Source organism: Pungitius pungitius, chromosome 14 (assembly GCF_949316345.1).
Source record: "Pungitius pungitius chromosome 14, fPunPun2.1, whole genome shotgun sequence".
Taxonomy (NCBI): domain Eukaryota; kingdom Metazoa; phylum Chordata; class Actinopteri; order Perciformes; family Gasterosteidae; genus Pungitius; species Pungitius pungitius.
The window spans coordinates 18,604,551-18,627,966 of record NC_084913.1 but is presented as its reverse complement, the minus strand read 5'-3'; positions in this window follow the sequence as shown (position 1 = coordinate 18,627,966).

The following is a 23,416-nucleotide window of genomic DNA, read 5'->3' as shown; positions in this document are numbered from 1 at the left end:
ACAGTGTAAGCTAAAGCATTCTTCATACAGTCCGTTTTAGCTGTTTTCTCCTTCTGCAAAAGCTTTGAAAGTAACAATAATAGTCAAAACGTAGTTGAGTGAATCAGGTTCTAAAACTAAACCTAATCCTTCATACGATAATGATACTGATGAATAAAGGTCATTTGCTTGATGGAAACAGTGTAAGCTAAAGCATTCTTCATACAGTCCGTTTTAGCTGTTTCTCCTTCTGCAAAAGCTTTGAAAGTAACAATAATGGTCAAAACGTAGTTGAGTCAATCATGTTCTAAAACTACTCCTAATCCTTCATACCATAATGATACTGATGAATAAAGGTCATTTGCTTGATGGAAACAGTGTAAGCTAAAGCATTATTCATTAGATTCCGTTTTAGCTGTTTCTCCTTCTGCAAAAGCTTTGAAAGTAACAATAATAGTCAAAACGTAGTTGAGTGAATCAGGTTCTAAAACTAAACCTAATCCTTCATACCATAATGATACTGATGAATAAAGGTCATTTGCTTGATGGAAACAGTGTAAGCTAAAGCATTATTCATACAGTCTGTTTTAGCTGTTTTCTCCTTCTGCAAAAGCTTTGAAAGTAACAATAATGGTCAAAACGTAGTTGAGTGAATCAGGTTCTAAAACTAAACCTAATCCTTCATACCATAATGATACTGACGAATAAAGGTCATTTGCTTGATGGAAACAGTGTAAGCTAAAGCATTCTTCATACAGTCCGTTTTAGCTGTTTTCTCCTTCTGCAAAAGCTTTGAAAGTAACAATAATAGTCAAAACGTAGTTGAGTGAATCAGGTTCTAAAACTAAACCTAATCCTTCATACCATAATGATACTGATGAATAAAGGTCATTTGCTTGATGGAAACAGTGTAAGCTAAAGCATTATTCATACAGTCTGTTTTAGCTGTTTTCTCCTTCTGCAAAAGCTTTGAAAGTAACAATAATGGTCAAAACGTAGTTGAGTGAATCAGGTTCTAAAACTAAACCTAATCCTTCATACCATAATGATACTGACGAATAAAGGTCATTTGCTTGATGGAAACAGTGTAAGCTAAAGCATTCTTCATACAGTCCGTTTTAGCTGTTTTCTCCTTCTGCAAAAGCTTTGAAAGTAACAATAATGGTCAAAACGTAGTTGAGTGAATCAGGTTCTAAAACTAAACCTAATCCTTCATACCATAATGATACTGACGAATAAAGGTCATTTGCTTGATGGAAACAGTGTAAGCTAAAGCATTCTTCATACAGTCCGTTTTAGCTGTTTTCTCCTTCTGCAAAAGCTTTGAAAGTAACAATAATGGTCAAAACGTAGTTGAGTGAATCAGGTTCTAAAACTAAACCTAATCCTTCATACCATAATGATACTGATGAATAAAGGTCATTTGCTTGATGGAAACAGTGTAAGCTTAAGCATTCTTCATACAGTCCGTTTTAGCTGTTTTCTCCTTCTGCAAAAGCTTTGAAAGTAACAATAATGGTCAAAACGTAGTTGAGTGAATCAGGTTCTAAAACTAAACCTAATCCTTCATACCATAATGATACTGATGAATAAAGGTCATTTGCTTGATGGAAACAGTGTAAGCTTAAGCATTCTTCATACAGTCCGTTTTAGCTGTTTTCTCCTTCTGCAAAAGCTTTGAAAGTAACAATAATGGTCAAAACGTAGTTAAGTGAATCAGGTTCTAAAACTAAACCTAATCCTTCATACCATAATGATACTGGTGAATAAAGGTCATTTGCTTGATGGAAACAGTGTAAGCTAAAGCATTATTCATTAGATTCCGTTTTAGCTGTTTCTCATTCTGCAAAAGCTTTGAAAGTAACAATAATGGTCAAAACGTAGTTGAGTCAATCATGTTCTAAAACTACTCCTAATCCTTCATACCATAATGATACTGATGAATAAAGGTCATTTGCTTGATGGAAACAGTGTAAGCTAAAGCATTATTCATACAGTCTGTTTTAGCTGTTTTCTCCTTCTGCAAAAGCTTTGAAAGTAACAATAATGGTCAAAACGTAGTTGAGTGAATCAGGTTCTAAAACTAAACCTAATCCTTCATACCATAATGACAATGATGAAAAAAGGTCATTTGCTTGATGGAAACACCGTAAGCTAAAGCATTATTCATACAGTCCGTTTTAGCTGTTTTCTCCTTCTGCAAAAGCTTTGAAAGTAACAATAATAGTCAAAACGTAGTTGAGTGAATCAGGTTCTAAAACTAAACCTAATCCTTCATACCATAATGATACTGATGAATAAAGGTCATTTGCTTGATGGAAACAGTGTAAGCTAAAGCATTCTTCATACAGTCCGTTTTAGCTGTTTTCTCCTTCTGCAAAAGCTTTGAAAGTAACAATAATAGTCAAAACGTAGTTGAGTGAATCAGGTTCTTAAACTAAACCTAATCCTTCATACGATAATGATACTGATGAATAAAGGTCATTTGCTTGATGGAAACAGTGTAAGCTAAAGCATTCTTCATACAGTCCGTTTTAGCTGTTTCTCCTTCTGCAAAAGCTTTGAAAGTAACAATAATGGTCAAAACGTAGTTGAGTCAATCATGTTCTAAAACTACTCCTAATCCTTCATACCATAATGATACTGATGAATAAAGGTCATTTGCTTGATGGAAACAGTGTAAGCTAAAGCATTATTCATTAGATTCCGTTTTAGCTGTTTCTCCTTCTGCAAAAGCTTTGAAAGTAACAATAATAGTCAAAACGTAGTTGAGTGAATCAGGTTCTAAAACTAAACCTAATCCTTCATACCATAATGATACTGATGAATAAAGGTCATTTGCTTGATGGAAACAGTGTAAGCTAAAGCATTATTCATACAGTCTGTTTTAGCTGTTTTCTCCTTCTGCAAAAGCTTTGAAAGTAACAATAATGGTCAAAACGTAGTTGAGTGAATCAGGTTCTAAAACTAAACCTAATCCTTCATACCATAATGATACTGACGAATAAAGGTCATTTGCTTGATGGAAACAGTGTAAGCTAAAGCATTCTTCATACAGTCCGTTTTAGCTGTTTTCTCCTTCTGCAAAAGCTTTGAAAGTAACAATAATAGTCAAAACGTAGTTGAGTGAATCAGGTTCTAAAACTAAACCTAATCCTTCATACGATAATGATACTGATGAATAAAGGTCATTTGCTTGATGGAAACAGTGTAAGCTAAAGCATTCTTCATACAGTCCGTTTTAGCTGTTTCTCCTTCTGCAAAAGCTTTGAAAGTAACAATAATGGTCAAAACGTAGTTGAGTCAATCATGTTCTAAAACTAAACCTAATCCTTCATACCATAATGATACTGGTGAATAAAGGTCATTTGCTTGATGGAAACAGTGTAAGCTAAAGCATTATTCATACAGTCTGTTTTAGCTGTTTTCTCCTTCTGCAAAAGCTTTGAAAGTAACAATAATGGTCAAAACGTAGTTGAGTGAATCAGGTTCTAAAACTAAACCTAATCCTTCATACCATAATGACAATGATGAAAAAAGGTAATTTGCTTGATAGAAACAGTGTAAGCTAAAGCATTCTTCATACAGTCCGTTTTAGCTGTTTCTCCTTCTGCAAAAGCTTTGAAAGTAACAATAATGGTCAAAACGTAGTTGAGTGAATCAGGTTCTAAAACTACACCTAATCTTTCATACCATAATGATACTGGTGAATAAAGGTCATTTGCTTGATGGAAACAGTGTAAGCTAAAGCATTCTTCATACAGTCCGTTTTAGCTGTTTTCTCCTTCTGCAAAAGCTTTGAAAGTAACAATAATAGTCAAAACGTAGTTGAGTGAATCAGGTTCTAAAACTAAACCTAATCCTTCATACCATAATGATACTGATGAATAAAGGTCATTTGCTTGATGGAAACAGTGTAAGCTAAAGCATTCTTCATACAGTCCGTTTTAGCTGTTTTCTCCTTCTGCAAAAGCTTTGAAAGTAACAATAATGGTCAAAACGTAGTTGAGTGAATCAGGTTCTAAAACTAAACCTAATCCTTCATACCATAATGATACTGATGAATAAAGGTCATTTGCTTGATGGAAACAGTGTAAGCTTAAGCATTCTTCATACAGTCCGTTTTAGCTGTTTTCTCCTTCTGCAAAAGCTTTGAAAGTAACAATAATGGTCAAAACGTAGTTGAGTGAATCAGGTTCTAAAACTAAACCTAATCCTTCATACCATAATGATACTGATGAATAAAGGTCATTTGCTTGATGGAAACAGTGTAAGCTTAAGCATTCTTCATACAGTCCGTTTTAGCTGTTTTCTCCTTCTGCAAAAGCTTTGAAAGTAACAATAATGGTCAAAACGTAGTTAAGTGAATCAGGTTCTAAAACTAAACCTAATCCTTCATACCATAATGATACTGGTGAATAAAGGTCATTTGCTTGATGGAAACAGTGTAAGCTAAAGCATTATTCATTAGATTCCGTTTTAGCTGTTTCTCATTCTGCAAAAGCTTTGAAAGTAACAATAATGGTCAAAACGTAGTTGAGTCAATCATGTTCTAAAACTACTCCTAATCCTTCATACCATAATGATACTGATGAATAAAGGTCATTTGCTTGATGGAAACAGTGTAAGCTAAAGCATTATTCATACAGTCTGTTTTAGCTGTTTTCTCCTTCTGCAAAAGCTTTGAAAGTAACAATAATGGTCAAAACGTAGTTGAGTGAATCAGGTTCTAAAACTAAACCTAATCCTTCATACCATAATGACAATGATGAAAAAAGGTCATTTGCTTGATGGAAACACCGTAAGCTAAAGCATTATTCATACAGTCCGTTTTAGCTGTTTTCTCCTTCTGCAAAAGCTTTGAAAGTAACAATAATAGTCAAAACGTAGTTGAGTGAATCAGGTTCTAAAACTAAACCTAATCCTTCATACCATAATGATACTGATGAATAAAGGTCATTTGCTTGATGGAAACAGTGTAAGCTAAAGCATTCTTCATACAGTCCGTTTTAGCTGTTTTCTCCTTCTGCAAAAGCTTTGAAAGTAACAATAATAGTCAAAACGTAGTTGAGTGAATCAGGTTCTAAAACTAAACCTAATCCTTCATACGATAATGATACTGATGAATAAAGGTCATTTGCTTGATGGAAACAGTGTAAGCTAAAGCATTCTTCATACAGTCCGTTTTAGCTGTTTCTCCTTCTGCAAAAGCTTTGAAAGTAACAATAATGGTCAAAACGTAGTTGAGTCAATCATGTTCTAAAACTACTCCTAATCCTTCATACCATAATGATACTGATGAATAAAGGTCATTTGCTTGATGGAAACAGTGTAAGCTAAAGCATTATTCATACAGTCTGTTTTAGCTGTTTTCTCCTTCTGCAAAAGCTTTGAAAGTAACAATAATGGTCAAAACGTAGTTGAGTGAATCAGGTTCTAAAACTAAACCTAATCCTTCATACCATAATGACAATGATGAAAAAAGGTCATTTGCTTGATGGAAACACCGTAAGCTAAAGCATTATTCATACAGTCCGTTTTAGCTGTTTTCTCCTTCTGCAAAAGCTTTGAAAGTAACAATAATAGTCAAAACGTAGTTGAGTGAATCAGGTTCTAAAACTAAACCTAATCCTTCATACCATAATGATACTGATGAATAAAGGTCATTTGCTTGATGGAAACAGTGTAAGCTAAAGCATTCTTCATACAGTCCGTTTTAGCTGTTTTCTCCTTCTGCAAAAGCTTTGAAAGTAACAATAATAGTCAAAACGTAGTTGAGTGAATCAGGTTCTAAAACTAAACCTAATCCTTCATACGATAATGATACTGATGAATAAAGGTCATTTGCTTGATGGAAACAGTGTAAGCTAAAGCATTCTTCATAAAGTCCGTTTTAGCTGTTTCTCCTTCTGCAAAAGCTTTGAAAGTAACAATAATGGTCAAAACGTAGTTGAGTCAATCATGTTCTAAAACTACTCCTAATCCTTCATACCATAATGATACTGATGAATAAAGGTCATTTGCTTGATGGAAACAGTGTAAGCTAAAGCATTATTCATTAGATTCCGTTTTAGCTGTTTCTCCTTCTGCAAAAGCTTTGAAAGTAACAATAATAGTCAAAACGTAGTTGAGTGAATCAGGTTCTAAAACTAAACCTAATCCTTCATACCATAATGATACTGATGAATAAAGGTCATTTGCTTGATGGAAACAGTGTAAGCTAAAGCATTATTCATACAGTCTGTTTTAGCTGTTTTCTCCTTCTGCAAAAGCTTTGAAAGTAACAATAATAGTCAAAACGTAGTTGAGTGAATCAGGTTCTAAAACTAAACCTAATCCTTCATACGATAATGATACTGATGAATAAAGGTCATTTGCTTGATGGAAACAGTGTAAGCTAAAGCATTCTTCATACAGTCCGTTTTAGCTGTTTCTCCTTCTGCAAAAGCTTTGAAAGTAACAATAATGGTCAAAACGTAGTTGAGTCAATCATGTTCTAAAACTAAACCTAATCCTTCATACCATAATGATACTGGTGAATAAAGGTCATTTGCTTGATGGAAACAGTGTAAGCTAAAGCATTATTCATACAGTCTGTTTTAGCTGTTTTCTCCTTCTGCAAAAGCTTTGAAAGTAACAATAATGGTCAAAACGTAGTTGAGTGAATCAGGTTCTAAAACTAAACCTAATCCTTCATACCATAATGACAATGATGAAAAAAGGTAATTTGCTTGATAGAAACAGTGTAAGCTAAAGCATTCTTCATACAGTCCGTTTTAGCTGTTTCTCCTTCTGCAAAAGCTTTGAAAGTAACAATAATGGTCAAAACGTAGTTGAGTGAATCAGGTTCTAAAACTACACCTAATCTTTCATACCATAATGATACTGGTGAATAAAGGTCATTTGCTTGATGGAAACAGTGTAAGCTAAAGCATTCTTCATACAGTCCGTTTTAGCTGTTTTCTCCTTCTGCAAAAGCTTTGAAAGTAACAATAATAGTCAAAACGTAGTTGAGTGAATCAGGTTCTAAAACTAAACCTAATCCTTCATACCATAATGATACTGATGAATAAAGGTCATTTGCTTGATGGAAACAGTGTAAGCTAAAGCATTCTTCATACAGTCCGTTTTAGCTGTTTTCTCCTTCTGCAAAAGCTTTGAAAGTAACAATAATGGTCAAAACGTAGTTGAGTGAATCAGGTTCTAAAACTAAACCTAATCCTTCATACCATAATGATACTGATGAATAAAGGTCATTTGCTTGATGGAAACAGTGTAAGCTTAAGCATTCTTCATACAGTCCGTTTTAGCTGTTTTCTCCTTCTGCAAAAGCTTTGAAAGTAACAATAATGGTCAAAACGTAGTTGAGTGAATCAGGTTCTAAAACTAAACCTAATCCTTCATACCATAATGATACTGATGAATAAAGGTCATTTGCTTGATGGAAACAGTGTAAGCTTAAGCATTCTTCATACAGTCCGTTTTAGCTGTTTTCTCCTTCTGCAAAAGCTTTGAAAGTAACAATAATGGTCAAAACGTAGTTAAGTGAATCAGGTTCTAAAACTAAACCTAATCCTTCATACCATAATGATACTGGTGAATAAAGGTCATTTGCTTGATGGAAACAGTGTAAGCTAAAGCATTATTCATTAGATTCCGTTTTAGCTGTTTCTCATTCTGCAAAAGCTTTGAAAGTAACAATAATGGTCAAAACGTAGTTGAGTCAATCATGTTCTAAAACTACTCCTAATCCTTCATACCATAATGATACTGATGAATAAAGGTCATTTGCTTGATGGAAACAGTGTAAGCTAAAGCATTATTCATACAGTCTGTTTTAGCTGTTTTCTCCTTCTGCAAAAGCTTTGAAAGTAACAATAATGGTCAAAACGTAGTTGAGTGAATCAGGTTCTAAAACTAAACCTAATCCTTCATACCATAATGACAATGATGAAAAAAGGTCATTTGCTTGATGGAAACACCGTAAGCTAAAGCATTATTCATACAGTCCGTTTTAGCTGTTTTCTCCTTCTGCAAAAGCTTTGAAAGTAACAATAATAGTCAAAACGTAGTTGAGTGAATCAGGTTCTAAAACTAAACCTAATCCTTCATACCATAATGATACTGATGAATAAAGGTCATTTGCTTGATGGAAACAGTGTAAGCTAAAGCATTCTTCATACAGTCCGTTTTAGCTGTTTTCTCCTTCTGCAAAAGCTTTGAAAGTAACAATAATAGTCAAAACGTAGTTGAGTGAATCAGGTTCTAAAACTAAACCTAATCCTTCATACGATAATGATACTGATGAATAAAGGTCATTTGCTTGATGGAAACAGTGTAAGCTAAAGCATTCTTCATACAGTCCGTTTTAGCTGTTTCTCCTTCTGCAAAAGCTTTGAAAGTAACAATAATGGTCAAAACGTAGTTGAGTCAATCATGTTCTAAAACTACTCCTAATCCTTCATACCATAATGATACTGATGAATAAAGGTCATTTGCTTGATGGAAACAGTGTAAGCTAAAGCATTATTCATTAGATTCCGTTTTAGCTGTTTTCTCCTTCTGCAAAAGCTTTGAAAGTAACAATAATGGTCAAAACGTAGTTAAGTGAATCAGGTTCTAAAACTAAACCTAATCCTTCATACCATAATGATACTGGTGAATAAAGGTCATTTGCTTGATGGAAACAGTGTAAGCTAAAGCATTATTCATTAGATTCCGTTTTAGCTGTTTCTCATTCTGCAAAAGCTTTGAAAGTAACAATAATGGTCAAAACGTAGTTGAGTCAATCATGTTCTAAAACTACTCCTAATCCTTCATACCATAATGATACTGATGAATAAAGGTCATTTGCTTGATGGAAACAGTGTAAGCTAAAGCATTATTCATACAGTCTGTTTTAGCTGTTTTCTCCTTCTGCAAAAGCTTTGAAAGTAACAATAATGGTCAAAACGTAGTTGAGTGAATCAGGTTCTAAAACTAAACCTAATCCTTCATACCATAATGACAATGATGAAAAAAGGTCATTTGCTTGATGGAAACACCGTAAGCTAAAGCATTATTCATACAGTCCGTTTTAGCTGTTTTCTCCTTCTGCAAAAGCTTTGAAAGTAACAATAATAGTCAAAACGTAGTTGAGTGAATCAGGTTCTAAAACTAAACCTAATCCTTCATACCATAATGATACTGATGAATAAAGGTCATTTGCTTGATGGAAACAGTGTAAGCTAAAGCATTCTTCATACAGTCCGTTTTAGCTGTTTCTCCTTCTGCAAAAGCTTTGAAAGTAACAATAATGGTCAAAACGTAGTTGAGTCAATCATGTTCTAAAACTACTCCTAATCCTTCATACCATAATGATACTGATGAATAAAGGTCATTTGCTTGATGGAAACAGTGTAAGCTAAAGCATTATTCATTAGATTCCGTTTTAGCTGTTTCTCCTTCTGCAAAAGCTTTGAAAGTAACAATAATGGTCAAAACGTAGTTGAGTGAATCATGTTCTAAAACTACACCTAATCCTTCATACCATAATGATACTGGTGAATAAAGGTCATTTGCTTGATGGAAACAGTGTAAGCTAAAGCATTATTCATGCAGTCTGTTTTAGCTGTTTTCTCCTTCTGCAAAAGCTTTGAAAGTAACAATAATGGTCAAAACGTAGTTGAGTGAATCAGGTTCTAAAACTAAACCTAATCCTTCATACCATAATGATACTGATGAATAAAGGTCATTTGCTTGATGGAAACAGTGTAAGCTAAAGCATTATTCATTAGATTCCGTTTTAGCTGTTTCTCCTTCTGCAAAAGCTTTGAAAGTAACAATAATGGTCAAAACGTAGTTGAGTGAATCATGTTCTAAAACTACACCTAATCCTTCATACCATAATGATACTGGTGAATAAAGGTCATTTGCTTGATGGAAACAGTGTAAGCTAAAGCATTATTCATACAGTCTGTTTTAGCTGTTTTCTCCTTCTGCAAAAGCTTTGAAAGTAACAATAATGGTCAAAACGTAGTTGAGTGAATCAGGTTCTAAAACTAAACCTAATCCTTCATACCATAATGACAATGATGAAAAAAGGTCATTTGCTTGATGGAAACACCGTAAGCTAAAGCATTATTCATACAGTCCGTTTTAGCTGTTTTCTCCTTCTGCAAAAGCTTTGAAAGTAACAATAATAGTCAAAACGTAGTTGAGTGAATCAGGTTCTAAAACTAAACCTAATCCTTCATACCATAATGATACTGATGAATAAAGGTCATTTGCTTGATGGAAACAGTGTAAGCTAAAGCATTCTTCATACAGTCCGTTTTAGCTGTTTTCTCCTTCTGCAAAAGCTTTGAAAGTAACAATAATAGTCAAAACGTAGTTGAGTGAATCAGGTTCTAAAACTAAACCTAATCCTTCATACGATAATGATACTGATGAATAAAGGTCATTTGCTTGATGGAAACAGTGTAAGCTAAAGCATTCTTCATACAGTCCGTTTTAGCTGTTTCTCCTTCTGCAAAAGCTTTGAAAGTAACAATAATGGTCAAAACGTAGTTGAGTCAATCATGTTCTAAAACTAAACCTAATCCTTCATACCATAATGATACTGATGAATAAAGGTCATTTGCTTGATGGAAACAGTGTAAGCTAAAGCATTCTTCATACAGTCCGTTTTAGCTGTTTTCTCCTTCTGCAAAAGCTTTGAAAGTAACAATAATAGTCAAAACGTAGTTGAGTGAATCAGGTTCTAAAACTAAACCTAATCCTTCATACGATAATGATACTGATGAATAAAGGTCATTTGCTTGATGGAAACAGTGTAAGCTAAAGCATTCTTCATACAGTCCGTTTTAGCTGTTTCTCCTTCTGCAAAAGCTTTGAAAGTAACAATAATGGTCAAAACGTAGTTGAGTCAATCATGTTCTAAAACTACTCCTAATCCTTCATACCATAATGATACTGATGAATAAAGGTCATTTGCTTGATGGAAACAGTGTAAGCTAAAGCATTATTCATTAGATTCCGTTTTAGCTGTTTCTCCTTCTGCAAAAGCTTTGAAAGTAACAATAATGGTCAAAACGTAGTTGAGTGAATCATGTTCTAAAACTACACCTAATCCTTCATACCATAATGATACTGGTGAATAAAGGTCATTTGCTTGATGGAAACAGTGTAAGCTAAAGCATTATTCATACAGTCTGTTTTAGCTGTTTTCTCCTTCTGCAAAAGCTTTGAAAGTAACAATAATGGTCAAAACGTAGTTGAGTGAATCAGGTTCTAAAACTAAACCTAATCCTTCATACCATAATGATACTGATGAATAAAGGTCATTTGCTTGATGGAAACAGTGTAAGCTAAAGCATTCTTCATACAGTCCGTTTTAGCTGTTTTCTCCTTCTGCAAAAGCTTTGAAAGTAACAATAATAGTCAAAACGTAGTTGAGTGAATCAGGTTCTAAAACTAAACCTAATCCTTCATACGATAATGATACTGATGAATAAAGGTCATTTGCTTGATGGAAACAGTGTAAGCTAAAGCATTCTTCATACAGTCCGTTTTAGCTGTTTCTCCTTCTGCAAAAGCTTTGAAAGTAACAATAATGGTCAAAACGTAGTTGAGTCAATCATGTTCTAAAACTACTCCTAATCCTTCATACCATAATGATACTGATGAATAAAGGTCATTTGCTTGATGGAAACAGTGTAAGCTAAAGCATTCTTCATACAGTCCGTTTTAGCTGTTTCTCCTTCTGCAAAAGCTTTGAAAGTAACAATAATAGTCAAAACGTAGTTGAGTGAATCAGGTTCTAAAACTAAACCTAATCCTTCATACCATAATGATACTGATGAATAAAGGTCATTTGCTTGATGGAAACAGTGTAAGCTAAAGCATTCTTCATACAGTCCGTTTTAGCTGTTTTCTCGTTCTGCAAAAGCTTTGAAAGTAACAATAATAGTCAAAACGTAGTTGAGTGAATCAGGTTCTAAAACTAAACCTAATCCTTCATACCATAATGATACTGATGAATAAAGGTCATTTGCTTGATGGAAACAGTGTAAGCTAAAGCATTCTTCATACAGTCCGTTTTAGCTGTTTTCTCCTTCTGCAAAAGCTTTGAAAGTAACAATAATGGTCAAAACGTAGTTGAGTGAATCAGGTTCTAAAACTAAACCTAATCCTTCATACCATAATGATACTGATGAATAAAGGTCATTTGCTTGATGGAAACAGTGTAAGCTTAAGCATTCTTCATACAGTCCGTTTTAGCTGTTTTCTCCTTCTGCAAAAGCTTTGAAAGTAACAATAATGGTCAAAACGTAGTTGAGTGAATCAGGTTCTAAAACTAAACCTAATCCTTCATACCATAATGATACTGATGAATAAAGGTCATTTGCTTGATGGAAACAGTGTAAGCTAAAGCATTCTTCATACAGTCCGTTTTAGCTGTTTTCTCCTTCTGCAAAAGCTTTGAAAGTAACAATAATGGTCAAAACGTAGTTAAGTGAATCAGGTTCTAAAACTAAACCTAATCCTTCATACCATAATGATACTGGTGAATAAAGGTCATTTGCTTGATGGAAACAGTGTAAGCTAAAGCATTATTCATTAGATTCCGTTTTAGCTGTTTCTCATTCTGCAAAAGCTTTGAAAGTAACAATAATGGTCAAAACGTAGTTGAGTTAATCAGGTTCTAAAACTAAACCTAATCCTTCATACCATAATGATACTGATGAATAAAGGTCATTTGCTTGATGGAAACAGTGTAAGCTAAAGCATTCTTCATACAGTCCGTTTTAGCTGTTTCTCCTTCTGCAAAAGCTTTGAAAGTAACAATAATGGTCAAAACGTAGTTGAGTCAATCATGTTCTAAAACTACTCCTAATCCTTCATACCATAATGATACTGATGAATAAAGGTCATTTGCTTGATGGAAACAGTGTAAGCTAAAGCATTATTCATTAGATTCCGTTTTAGCTGTTTCTCATTCTGCAAAAGCTTTGAAAGTAACAATAATGGTCAAAACGTAGTTGAGTGAATCAGGTTCTAAAACTAAACCTAATCCTTCATACCATAATGATACTGATGAATAAAGGTCATTTGCTTGATGGAAACAGTGTAAGCTAAAGCATTCTTCATACAGTCCGTTTTAGCTGTTTTCTCCTTCTGCAAAAGCTTTGAAAGTAACAATAATGGTCAAAACGTAGTTGAGTGAATCATGTTCTAAAACTACACCTAATCCTTCATACCATAATGATACTGGTGAATAAAGGTCATTTGCTTGATGGAAACAGTGTAAGCTAAAGCATTATTCATACAGTCTGTTTTAGCTGTTTTCTCCTTCTGCAAAAGCTTTGAAAGTAACAATAATGGTCAAAACGTAGTTGAGTGAATCAGGTTCTAAAACTAAACCTAATCCTTCATACCATAATGACAATGATGAAAAAAGGTCATTTGCTTGATGGAAACACCGTAAGCTAAAGCATTATTCATACAGTCCGTTTTAGCTGTTTTCTCCTTCTGCAAAAGCTTTGAAAGTAACAATAATAGTCAAAACGTAGTTGAGTGAATCAGGTTCTAAAACTAAACCTAATCCTTCATACCATAATGATACTGATGAATAAAGGTCATTTGCTTGATGGAAACAGTGTAAGCTAAAGCATTCTTCATACAGTCCGTTTTAGCTGTTTTCTCCTTCTGCAAAAGCTTTGAAAGTAACAATAATAGTCAAAACGTAGTTGAGTGAATCAGGTTCTAAAACTAAACCTAATCCTTCATACGATAATGATACTGATGAATAAAGGTCATTTGCTTGATGGAAACAGTGTAAGCTAAAGCATTCTTCATACAGTCCGTTTTAGCTGTTTCTCCTTCTGCAAAAGCTTTGAAAGTAACAATAATGGTCAAAACGTAGTTGAGTCAATCATGTTCTAAAACTACTCCTAATCCTTCATACCATAATGATACTGATGAATAAAGGTCATTTGCTTGATGGAAACAGTGTAAGCTAAAGCATTATTCATTAGATTCCGTTTTAGCTGTTTCTCCTTCTGCAAAAGCTTTGAAAGTAACAATAATGGTCAAAACGTAGTTGAGTGAATCATGTTCTAAAACTACACCTAATCCTTCATACCATAATGATACTGGTGAATAAAGGTCATTTGCTTGATGGAAACAGTGTAAGCTAAAGCATTATTCATACAGTCTGTTTTAGCTGTTTTCTCCTTCTGCAAAAGCTTTGAAAGTAACAATAATGGTCAAAACGTAGTTGAGTGAATCAGGTTCTAAAACTAAACCTAATCCTTCATACCATAATGACAATGATGAAAAAAGGTAATTTGCTTGATAGAAACAGTGTAAGCTAAAGCATTCTTCATACAGTCCGTTTTAGCTGTTTTCTCCTTCTGCAAAAGCTTTGAAAGTAACAATAATAGTCAAAACGTAGTTGAGTGAATCAGGTTCTAAAACTAAACCTAATCCTTCATACCATAATGATACTGATGAATAAAGGTCATTTGCTTGATGGAAACAGTGTAAGCTAAAGCATTCTTCATACAGTCCGTTTTAGCTGTTTTCTCCTTCTGCAAAAGCTTTGAAAGTAACAATAATGGTCAAAACGTAGTTGAGTGAATCATGTTCTAAAACTACTCCTAATCCTTCATACCATAATGATACTGATGAATAAAGGTCATTTGCTTGATGGAAACACTGTAAGCTAAAGCATTATTCATTAAATTCCGTTTTAGCTCTTTCTCCTTCTGCTAAAGCTTTGAAAGTAACAATAATGGTCAAAACGTAGTTGAGTGAATCAGGTTCTAAAACTAAACCTAATCCTTCATACCATAATGATACTGATGAATAAAGGTCATTTGCTTGATGGAAACAGTGTAAGCTAAAGCATTCTTCATACAGTCCGTTTTAGCTGTTTTCTCCTTCTGCAAAAGCTTTGAAAGTAACAATAATGGTCAAAACGTAGTTGAGTGAATCAGGTTCTAAAACTAAACCTAATCCTTCATACCATAATGATACTGATGAATAAAGGTCATTTGCTTGATGGAAACAGTGTAAGCTAAAGCATTCTTCATACAGTCCGTTTTAGCTGTTTTCTCCTTCTGCAAAAGCTTTGAAAGTAACAATAATGGTCAAAACGTAGTTGAGTGAATCATGTTCTAAAACTAAACCTAATCCTTCATACCATAATGATACTGGTGAATAAAGGTCATTTGCTTGATGGAAACAGTGTAAGCTAAAGCATTCTTCATACAGTCCGTTTTAGCTGTTTCTCCTTCTGCAAAAGCTTTGAAAGTAACAATAATGGTCAAAACGTAGTTGAGTCAATCATGTTCTAAAACTAAACCTAATCCTTCATACCATAATGATACTGGTGAATAAAGGTCATTTGCTTGATGGAAACAGTGTAAGCTAAAGCATTCTTCATACAGTCCGTTTTAGCTGTTTTCTCCTTCTGCAAAAGCTTTGAAAGTAACAATAATGGTCAAAACGTAGTTGAGTGAATCATGTTCTAAAACTACACCTAATCCTTCATACCATAATGATACTGGTGAATAAAGGTCATTTGCTTGATGGAAACAGTGTAAGCTAAAGCATTCTTCATACAGTCCGTTTTAGCTGTTTTCTCCTTCTGCAAAAGCTTTGAAAGTAACAATAATAGTCAAAACGTAGTTGAGTGAATCAGGTTCTAAAACTAAACCTAATCCTTCATACCATAATGATACTGATGAATAAAGGTCATTTGCTTGATGGAAACAGTGTAAGCTAAAGCATTCTTCATACAGTCCGTTTTAGCTGTTTTCTCCTTCTGCAAAAGCTTTGAAAGTAACAATAATAGTCAAAACGTAGTTGAGTGAATCAGGTTCTAAAACTAAACCTAATCCTTCATACCATAATGATACTGATGAATAAAGGTCATTTGCTTGATGGAAACAGTGTAAGCTAAAGCATTCTTCATACAGTCCGTTTTAGCTGTTTTCTCCTTCTGCAAAAGCTTTAAAAGTAACAATAATGGTCAAAACGTAGTTGAGTGAATCAGGTTCTAAAACTAAACCTAATCCTTCATACCATAATGATACTGATGAATAAAGGTCATTTGCTTGATGGAAACAGTGTAAGCTAAAGCCTTCTTCATACAGTCCGTTTTAGCTGTTTTCTCCTTCTGCAAAAGCTTTGAAAGTAACAATAATGGTCAAAACGTAGTTGAGTGAATCATGTTCTAAAACTACACCTAATCCTTCATACCATAATGATACTGGTGAATAAAGGTCATTTGCTTGATGGAAACAGTGTAAGCTAAAGCATTCTTCATACAGTCCGTTTTAGCTGTTTTCTCCTTCTGCAAAAGCTTTAAAAGTAACAATAATAGTCAAAACGTAGTTGAGTGAATCAGGTTCTAAAACTAAACCTAATCCTTCATACCATAATGACAATGATGAAAAAAGGTCATTTGCTTGATGGAAACAGTGTAAGCTAAAGCATTATTCATTTGATTCCGTTTTAGCTGTTTCTCCTTCTGCAAAAGCTTTAAAAGTAACACAAATGGTCAAAACGTAGTTAAGTGAATCAGGTTCTAAAACTAAACCTAATCCTTCATACCATAATGATACTGGTGAATAAAGGTCATTTGCTTGATGGAAACAGTGTAAGCTAAAGCATTATTTATTAGATTCCGTTTTAGCTGTTTCTCATTCTGCAAAAGCTTTGAAAGTAACAATAATGGTCAAAACGTAGTTGAGTCAATCATGTTCTAAAACTACTCCTAATCCTTCATACCATAATGATACTGGTGAATAAAGGTCATTTGCTTGATGGAAACAGTGTAAGCTAAAGCATTATTTATTAGATTCCGTTTTAGCTGTTTCTCATTCTGCAAAAGCTTTGAAAGTAACAATAATGGTCAAAACGTAGTTGAGTCAATCATGTTCTAAAACTACTCCTAATCCTTCATACCATAATGATACTGATGAATAAAGGTCATTTGCTTGATGGAAACAGTGTAAGCTAAAGCATTATTCATTAGATTCCGTTTTAGCTGTTTCTCCTTCTGCAAAAGCTTTGAAAGTAACAATAATAGTCAAAACGTAGTTGAGTGAATCATGTTCTAAAACTACACCTAATCCTTCATACCATAATGATACTGGTGAATAAAGGTCATTTGCTTGATGGAAACAGTGTAAGCTAAAGCATTATTCATTAGATTCAGTTTTAGCTCTTTCTCCTTCTGCTAAAGCTTTGAAAGTAACAATAATGGTCAAAACGTAGTTGAGTGAATCAGGTTCTAAAACTAAACCTAATCCTTCATACCATAATGATACTGATGAATAAAGGTCATTTGCTTGATGGAAACAGTGTAAGCTAAAGCATTATTCATTAGATTCCGTTTTAGCTGTTTCTCCTTCTGCAAAAGCTTTAAAAGTAACACAAATGGTCAAAACGTAGTTGAGTGAATCAGGTTCTAAAACTAAACCTAATCCTTCATACCATAATGATACTGATGAATAAAGGTCATTTGCTTGATGGAAACAGTGTAAGCTAAAGCATTCTTCATACAGTCCGTTTTAGCTGTTTTCTCCTTCTGCAAAAGCTTTGAAAGTAACAATAATGGTCAAAACGTAGTTGAGTGAATCAGGTTCTAAAACTAAACCTAATCCTTCATACCATAATGATACTGATGAATAAAGGTCATTTGCTTGATGGAAACAGTGTAAGCTAAAGCATTATTCATACAGTCCGTTTTAGCTGTTTTCTCCTTCTGCAAAAGCTTTGAAAGTAACAATAATGGTCAAAACGTAGTTGAGTGAATCAGGTTCTAAAACTAAACCTAATCCTTCATACCATAATGACAATGATGAAAAAAGGTAATTTGCTTGATAGAAACAGTGTAAGCTAAAGCATTCTTCATACAGTCCGTTTTAGCTGTTTTCTCCTTCTGCAAAAGCTTTGAAAGTAACAATAATAGTCAAAACGTAGTTGAGTGAATCAGGTTCTAAAACTAAACCTAATCCTTCATACCATAATGATACTGATGAATAAAGGTCATTTGCTTGATGGAAACAGTGTAAGCTAAAGCATTCTTCATACAGTCCGTTTTAGCTGTTTTCTCCTTCTGCAAAAGCTTTGAAAGTAACAATAATAGTCAAAACGTAGTTGAGTGAATCAGGTTCTAAAACTAAACCTAATCCTTCATACCATAATGATACTGATGAATAAAGGTCATTTGCTTGATGGAAACAGTGTAAGCTAAAGCATTCTTCATACAGTCCGTTTTAGCTGTTTCTCCTTCTGCAAAAGCTTTGAAAGTAACAATAATGGTCAAAACGTAGTTGAGTCAATCATGTTCTAAAACTACTCCTAATCCTTCATACCATAATGATACTGATGAATAAAGGTCATTTGCTTGATGGAAACAGTGTAAGCTAAAGCATTATTCATTAGATTCCGTTTTAGCTGTTTCTCCTTCTGCAAAAGCTTTGAAAGTAACAATAATGGTCAAAACGTAGTTGAGTGAATCATGTTCTAAAACTACACCTAATCCTTCATACCATAATGATACTGGTGAATAAAGGTCATTTGCTTGATGGAAACAGTGTAAGCTAAAGCATTCTTCATACAGTCCGTTTTAGCTGTTTTCTCCTTCTGCAAAAGCTTTAAAAGTAACAATAATAGTCAAAACGTAGTTGAGTGAATCAGGTTCTAAAACTAAACCTAATCCTTCATACCATAATGACAATGATGAAAAAAGGTCATTTGCTTGATGGAAACAGTGTAAGCTAAAGCATTATTCATTTGATTCCGTTTTAGCTGTTTCTCCTTCTGCAAAAGCTTTAAAAGTAACACAAATGGTCAAAACGTAGTTAAGTGAATCAGGTTCTAAAACTAAACCTAATCCTTCATACCATAATGATACTGGTGAATAAAGGTCATTTGCTTGATGGAAACAGTGTAAGCTAAAGCATTATTTATTAGATTCCGTTTTAGCTGTTTCTCATTCTGCAAAAGCTTTGAAAGTAACAATAATGGTCAAAACGTAGTTGAGTCAATCATGTTCTAAAACTACTCCTAATCCTTCATACCATAATGATACTGGTGAATAAAGGTCATTTGCTTGATGGAAACAGTGTAAGCTAAAGCATTATTTATTAGATTCCGTTTTAGCTGTTTCTCATTCTGCAAAAGCTTTGAAAGTAACAATAATGGTCAAAACGTAGTTGAGTCAATCATGTTCTAAAACTACTCCTAATCCTTCATACCATAATGATACTGATGAATAAAGGTCATTTGCTTGATGGAAACAGTGTAAGCTAAAGCATTATTCATTAGATTCCGTTTTAGCTGTTTCTCCTTCTGCAAAAGCTTTGAAAGTAACAATAATAGTCAAAACGTAGTTGAGTGAATCATGTTCTAAAACTACACCTAATCCTTCATACCATAATGATACTGGTGAATAAAGGTCATTTGCTTGATGGAAACAGTGTAAGCTAAAGCATTATTCATTAGATTCAGTTTTAGCTCTTTCTCCTTCTGCTAAAGCTTTGAAAGTAACAATAATGGTCAAAACGTAGTTGAGTGAATCAGGTTCTAAAACTAAACCTAATCCTTCATACCATAATGATACTGATGAATAAAGGTCATTTGCTTGATGGAAACAGTGTAAGCTAAAGCATTATTCATTAGATTCCGTTTTAGCTGTTTCTCCTTCTGCAAAAGCTTTAAAAGTAACACAAATGGTCAAAACGTAGTTGAGTGAATCAGGTTCTAAAACTAAACCTAATCCTTCATACCATAATGATACTGATGAATAAAGGTCATTTGCTTGATGGAAACAGTGTAAGCTAAAGCATTCTTCATACAGTCCGTTTTAGCTGTTTTCTCCTTCTGCAAAAGCTTTGAAAGTAACAATAATGGTCTAAACGTAGTTGAGTGAATCAGGTTCTAAAACTAAACCTAATCCTTCATACCATAATGATACTGATGAATAAAGGTCATTTGCTTGATGGAAACAGTGTAAGCTAAAGCATTATTCATACAGTCCGTTTTAGCTGTTTTCTCCTTCTGCAAAAGCTTTGAAAGTAACAATAATGGTCAAAACGTAGTTGAGTGAATCAGGTTCTAAAACTAAACCTAATCCTTCATACCATAATGACAATGATGAAAAAAGGTAATTTGCTTGATAGAAACAGTGTAAGCTAAAGCATTCTTCATACAGTCCGTTTTAGCTGTTTCTCCTTCTGCAAAAGCTTTGAAAGTAACAATAATGGTCAAAACGTAGTTGAGTGAATCAGGTTCTAAAACTACACCTAATCCTTCATACCATAATGACAATGATGAAAAAAGGTCATTTGCTTGATAGAAACAGTGTAAGCTAAAGCATTCTTCATACAGTCCGTTTTAGCTGTTTTCTCCTTCTGCAAAAGCTTTGAAAGTAACAATAATGGTCAAAACGTAGTTGAGTGAATCAGGTTCTAAAACTAAACCTAATCCTTCATACCATAATGATACTGATGAATAAAGGTCATTTGCTTGATGGAAACAGTGTAAGCTAAAGCATTATTCATTAGATTCCGTTTTAGCTGTTTCTCCTTCTGCAAAAGCTTTAAAAGTAACACAAATGGTCAAAACGTAGTTGAGTGAATCAGGTTCTAAAACTAAACCTAATCCTTCATACCATAATGATACTGATGAATAAAGGTCATTTGCTTGATGGAAACAGTGTAAGCTAAAGCATTCTTCATACAGTCCGTTTTAGCTGTTTTCTCCTTCTGCAAAAGCTTTAAAAGTAACAATAATGGTCAAAACGTAGTTGAGTGAATCAGGTTCTAAAACTAAACCTAATCCTTCATACCATAATGATACTGATGAATAAAGGTCATTTGCTTGATGGAAACAGTGTAAGCTAAAGCATTATTCATTAGATTCCGTTTTAGCTGTTTCTCCTTCTGCAAAAGCTTTGAAAGTAACAATAATGGTCAAAACGTAGTTGAGTGAATCATGTTCTAAAACTACACCTAATCCTTCATACCATAATGATACTGGTGAATAAAGGTCATTTGCTTGATGGAAACAGTGTAAGCTAAAGCATTCTTCATACAGTCCGTTTTAGCTGTTTTCTCCTTCTGCAAAAGCTTTGAAAGTAACAATAATAGTCAAAACGTAGTTGAGTGAATCAGGTTCTAAAACTAAACCTAATCCTTCATACCATAATGATACTGATGAATAAAGGTCATTTGCTTGATGGAAACAGTGTAAGCTAAAGCATTCTTCATACAGTCCGTTTTAGCTGTTTTCTCCTTCTGCAAAAGCTTTGAAAGTAACAATAATGGTCAAAACGTAGTTGAGTGAATCATGTTCTAAAACTAAACCTAATCCTTCATACCATAATGATACTGGTGAATAAAGGTCATTTGCTTGATGGAAACAGTGTAAGCTAAAGCATTCTTCATACAGTCCGTTTTAGCTGTTTCTCCTTCTGCAAAAGCTTTGAAAGTAACAATAATGGTCAAAACGTAGTTGAGTCAATCATGTTCTAAAACTAAACCTAATCCTTCATACCATAATGATACTGGTGAATAAAGGTCATTTGCTTGATGGAAACAGTGTAAGCTAAAGCATTCTTCATACAGTCCGTTTTAGCTGTTTTCTCCTTCTGCAAAAGCTTTGAAAGTAACAATAATGGTCAAAACGTAGTTGAGTGAATCATGTTCTAAAACTACACCTAATCCTTCATACCATAATGATACTGGTGAATAAAGGTCATTTGCTTGATGGAAACAGTGTAAGCTAAAGCATTCTTCATACAGTCCGTTTTAGCTGTTTTCTCCTTCTGCAAAAGCTTTGAAAGTAACAATAATAGTCAAAACGTAGTTGAGTGAATCAGGTTCTAAAACTAAACCTAATCCTTCATACCATAATGATACTGATGAATAAAGGTCATTTGCTTGATGGAAACAGTGTAAGCTAAAGCATTCTTCATACAGTCCGTTTTAGCTGTTTTCTCCTTCTGCAAAAGCTTTGAAAGTAACAATAATAGTCAAAACGTAGTTGAGTGAATCAGGTTCTAAAACTAAACCTAATCCTTCATACCATAATGATACTGATGAATAAAGGTCATTTGCTTGATGGAAACAGTGTAAGCTAAAGCATTCTTCATACAGTCCGTTTTAGCTGTTTTCTCCTTCTGCAAAAGCTTTAAAAGTAACAATAATGGTCAAAACGTAGTTGAGTGAATCAGGTTCTAAAACTAAACCTAATCCTTCATACCATAATGATACTGATAAATAAAGGTCATTTGCTTGATGGAAACAGTGTAAGCTAAAGCATTATTCATTAGATTCCGTTTTAGCTGTTTCTCCTTCTGCAAAAGCTTTGAAAGTAACAATAATGGTCAAAACGTAGTTGAGTGAATCATGTTCTAAAACTACACCTAATCCTTCATACCATAATGATACTGGTGAATAAAGGTCATTTGCTTGATGGAAACAGTGTAAGCTAAAGCATTCTTCATACAGTCCGTTTTAGCTGTTTTCTCCTTCTGCAAAAGCTTTGAAAGTAACAATAATAGTCAAAACGTAGTTGAGTGAATCAGGTTCTAAAACTAAACCTAATCCTTCATACCATAATGATACTGATGAATAAAGGTCATTTGCTTGATGGAAACAGTGTAAGCTAAAGCATTCTTCATACAGTCCGTTTTAGCTGTTTTCTCCTTCTGCAAAAGCTTTGAAAGTAACAATAATGGTCAAAACGTAGTTGAGTGAATCATGTTCTAAAACTAAACCTAATCCTTCATACCATAATGATACTGGTGAATAAAGGTCATTTGCTTGATGGAAACAGTGTAAGCTAAAGCATTCTTCATACAGTCCGTTTTAGCTGTTTCTCCTTCTGCAAAAGCTTTGAAAGTAACAATAATGGTCAAAACGTAGTTGAGTCAATCATGTTCTAAAACTAAACCTAATCCTTCATACCATAATGATACTGGTGAATAAAGGTCATTTGCTTGATGGAAACAGTGTAAGCTAAAGCATTCTTCATACAGTCCGTTTTAGCTGTTTTCTCCTTCTGCAAAAGCTTTGAAAGTAACAATAATGGTCAAAACGTAGTTGAGTGAATCAGGTTCTAAAACTACACCTAATCCTTCATACCATAATGATACTGGTGAATAAAGGTCATTTGCTTGATGGAAACAGTGTAAGCTAAAGCATTCTTCATACAGTCCGTTTTAGCTGTTTTCTCCTTCTGCAAAAGCTTTGAAAGTAACAATAATAGTCAAAACGTAGTTGAGTGAATCAGGTTCTAAAACTAAACCTAATCCTTCATACCATAATGATACTGATGAATAAAGGTCATTTGCTTGATGGAAACAGTGTAAGCTAAAGCATTCTTCATACAGTCCGTTTTAGCTGTTTTCTCCTTCTGCAAAAGCTTTGAAAGT